We start from the raw sequence: 4,287 nt of genomic DNA, 5'->3' as shown, positions 1-4,287 counted from the left end.
GAGGAGAGGAGAGGAGAGGAGAGGAGAGGAGAGAGATCCTCAAAGCCTCTGTCAGATCTAAAGCAAGTTACCCTTTGCTCCAGTGGAAAAATAGGGCCTGGAGCACTGTTGCAACTGCTGCTAATAGGTACAGTGGGGCAGAAGGGGCAAAACATGCATACAGATGGAAGATGTGCATTAGCCCCAGCTACCACAAACCCAGGATGTAAGATTATGTTTTTTTAAAAAAAATATTTTATGGAAGGTTCTAAAGGGTGTTCAGGGTCTCACTACTAGATCAGACTCCTAGTGATCCACATGTTTGCAGCCTCCCAAGAACTGGGATTACAGGACGACCAGTCTCAATTGGCACCTCAGTGTGCCCCGGGGCGGGGCCAGCACAGCAGGCCTGGGGATTGAACCCTGGCCTCCTGCACCTGCTTGCAGGTGCTTTAATCCACTGAACTATTTGGCCAGCCCTCAGATTATGGTTTTTGATACCTTTTGTCAATTTGAGGAGGTGGAAGCTTGGCTGGATGGGCTCAGAAGGCTTTGCACTCTAGAGCATGGAGGGTCTGCCCTACAGTGACTTTGCACAAAGAAGATATAAAAGGGAGTTGAGGAAGGATTCTGCTCACCACTTTCTCAGAGGAGCTGTAGTCTGTAGACACCATGGGAGGAAGGGCTTCAGTTCCTTGAAGAACTGTGGTCCTTCAGTGTGGAAGTGAGGGGGAGAGGCTTACGAGAAGCCACAGCCATGTCTCTTCCCTTTGCTCTGCTATTTCTGCCACCACAAACTGCTGCCCTCTGCAGTACATTACTCTGCCTTGGAGCCAGCTGAGTATGGAGTGAAACCTCCACTAGCTGTGATTTGAATAAAGTTTTCCTTTCTTAATTTTGGGTGTCAAGTATTTTGTCACAGAAATGAGTAAAATATATCTGGGACAGAATTCAAACACAGAACATCGGTTAAGCAAAGCAGGTGACACAGAGTTGGAATAGTGCTGGAAACCAACTGGTGCAGCGCCCACCACTCAGTTTCTAGTGGCACTTCTGTTGTGGCCACTCGCTGTGAGGGCAATCATGACTTAAAGGCAGATGCATAAGTTGGCTGATGAGCAGAAGTGTTGAGTGTTCTAGATGGCTTGCATTTACGCCTCAGTCACCGGGGATTGCTAGGGTGCTTTCTATTGCTTGGAAGCAGTGAATGAGGCCTGTGGTTTACAGGGTAATCACACAGGGCACTCAGTAGGGGTAGACTACAAGCTTACATCCCGTGCCACTTAGGATATATTTGAAAACATAATACTGTGGAATTCCTTTTGAGATAATTACCAGGTAGTAGGCAAACCCCAAGAAGAAAATGAAAGCTATAACAAAAAACTATCTACCAATATTCCTGATGGACATAATTACAAAAGTGCTTGACAAAGAACTTGCAAATGAAGTTCCAAAGCAGTTCGATGAGATCGTATACCACGATCACACTGGCTTTATGCCAGGGATAGAAGGGTCATTCACCCTGCAGTAATATATCAAGGAAGTAAATCGCACAAATAAGATGAAGGATAAAGATCACATGATCATCTCAAAAGATGGAGAAAGGGCATTTGATAAAATGCCAAATTCCTTCCTGATCAAAGTCTTCTACAGACTAAATACAGAAAGTTATAGGTTTTTCAGCAGCTCAGCAAAGAGACAGGAAAGATGAAAGAAGCTTTATTAACTCCAAAGGCATGAATAGGATCAAGGGCAGATGGGGCAGGTAGATCTTCTGGCTGGAGACAAAGGAAGCTGAGGCTTTTATGGACTTCCGCTAGGGGCAGAATTAAGGAGATGGTTAAAAGTATCTAGGAGCTGACTGGGATCTTCCCTGTGGTGGTGAGAAGGGGAGAGGAAATTGCACTTTCGGCTGGGTTGGAGAAGAAGGGGGCAGACTGTCTCTGGGAGGACAAGCTGTTGTTCTAAGAGCTTCAGCCCTATTCGATGATGTCCATAATAATTCAGCAATCCATACTAGGGCCAGAACCTGTCAGAAAGATAGTGCATTAACTACATAAAGGATATATGTAAGGAAACCTTGGCTAACTACATATTAAATGGGAAAAACTATAAAAGTAATACCAATAAATAAAATTACTTATGCTACCAAAGCTTATATTTCATTTCATGACTTTTATTTTTCTTGAAGGCCAGACCTTTTCCTTATCAGTAGATTGCAACAGAATGAAAAAAGTGCTTTAAATTCTTTTTCCTGTACTAGTGAGAACCAGGGGCAATAAGCAAGAGTAAATTCCTTTTCTTTGTTTTGCGTGGACATAGAATGTGGATACATAAATAAATATGTAGATACATAGATGTGCCCATACCAAATAAAACATGATACTTGGGCAATTTGCATTTCACTTTATGAACATTTCCATGTTGATAAAATGTTGAGAATGTTGTTGGCACTGCTGCAGCTATAAAAAATCACAGCACGATGACATTTGTACTTAGCACCTGTAATACTCTAGTAAACAAGCATATGTATATATATCTATCTTTTTTTTGGTCCTTTACTTCATCCAAGATTTTCCTTCTCACTGAACAGATTCAAGACCTGGGGGTAAGTAGATAGCTTATGAACAAAAATTGAACTGCACATGAAATACTTCAAAGAATCAACAATTAAGATCTTCTCTCCGGGCTAGCCAAATAGCTCAGTGGATTAAAGTGCCTGCAAGTGGGCGCAGGGGCTGGGGTTTTGATCCCATGCCTGCCATGCAGGCCCTGCCCTCAGGGCATGCTGAGGTGGCAATTGAGAATGGGCATGGTGGCGCATACCTGTAAGCCCAGCTCTTGGGAGGCTGTAAACAGGCGGGTTACTACGAGCCTGATCTAGTAGTGAGACCCTGAACACCCTGTAGACCTAACATACAAAAAAAAAAAAAAAAAGGACCTCCTCTCTTTGAGAAGTTTATAGCCAACTGTCCCTCAGATAAAGGACTGCTACCTAGAGCAAGTAAACAATTTTTAAAACTCAGGCCTCCAAAATACAAAGACTCGATCAATAACTAGGCATCTGAAATGAACATAACTTCACAAATGAAGAAATATAAATGACAAATAAACATATGAAACAATGTATAGTGTCACTGGTCGTTCAAGAGATGCAAATTAAAACAGCGCTGAGATTCCATCTCACCCCAGAAAGAACGGCCGCCATCGAGAAGTCAGTCATTAACAAATGCCGAGGAGGCTGTGGGAGAAAGGACTTCTCCACAGCTGGCGGGAGTGCAGGCTGGTAAAGGATTGTGAAAATCAGTGTGCAGGCTCCTCAAAAAGCTGGGATTGGAGATCCCACTCAAGCCAGTTATCCCCTCCTAGATATTTTTCCAAAAGAACTGAAATCATCATACCAAGTGATATATGTGCACCCATGTTTATAGCAGTGCAATTTTTTAAAAAACATATTCATTTTAATGAGAAAACAAAATAGCAATGAAACAGTTTCAAAGGAGGTTAGTAGGACAGTTACAATAAATAATACATCACATATTGTCTTTGTAGTAGTTATTCAGAGGAAAAGACGCAGACATGATATCTTGTCTACACAATATGAGTACAAACTTTTCTTCTTATTGAACTAAGAGAAAGGAGCTGCATATCTATCTTACTTTGTATATACATATATGTACTTTTTAATACAAAATGATCCTTTATTTGTATCCCCCTTTTTGTTTTGTTTTGTCAGAGATGGACGTTCCATTGCTAGCTGTGCAATTGGTCACAGCAACATCTTGGAAACAACCCAAAAGCCCATCAACTGGGCAATGGATAAAAAATGTGGTATTTTTACACAATGAAGTATTACTCATCCATAAAAAAGATAAATTCAAAAAAAAAGATAAATTCAAGGCTATCACAGATAAATGGATGCAAGAAGAGACTTTTGGTCAGTGAAGTAAATCAGACCCGAATGTACAAACATAATGTCACGCTAGAGTGAGAACCAGAAAGAGTAAATAACACGAAGAGTACAATAGGTATTGTGACATCCATTATCTTCTTGAGAATTTTTGCATGTGTGTTCATTAGAGAGACTAGGCTGTAGTTCATTTTTCAGTGGACACGTGTTCGTTTGGGTATCAGGATAAGCCTTCTTTCCCTTTCAGTTTCATTAAAGAGCTTGAGAGTTGAGGGTAGAGCTTAGCTGCACAGTGCCTGCCTGACTATGCAAAGATCTGAGTTCAGTTCCAGGTACCAAAAAAAGTTTGAAGACTATTGGTATTAGATCTTTCCCTAAGTCTTGTAGAAATGAGCCAT

At 41.4% G+C, this 4,287-nt stretch overlaps 1 protein-coding gene across 1 annotated transcript in view; it reads left to right on the top strand.

Moving 5' to 3' along the window:
• LOC101588358 (vomeronasal type-2 receptor 116-like) overlaps window positions 1-4,287 on the top strand; it is a 116,557-nt gene that overhangs the window by 8,030 nt on the left and 104,240 nt on the right. The gene's annotated exons all lie outside the window — the stretch shown is intronic.

Source organism: Octodon degus, unplaced genomic scaffold, assembly GCF_000260255.1.
Source record: "Octodon degus isolate 3935 unplaced genomic scaffold, OctDeg1.0 scaffold00322, whole genome shotgun sequence".
In the NCBI taxonomy this organism is placed as follows: domain Eukaryota; kingdom Metazoa; phylum Chordata; class Mammalia; order Rodentia; family Octodontidae; genus Octodon; species Octodon degus.
The sequence above is the reverse complement of the archived record's forward strand: the minus strand, read 5'-3'. Positions and strand labels throughout refer to the sequence as shown.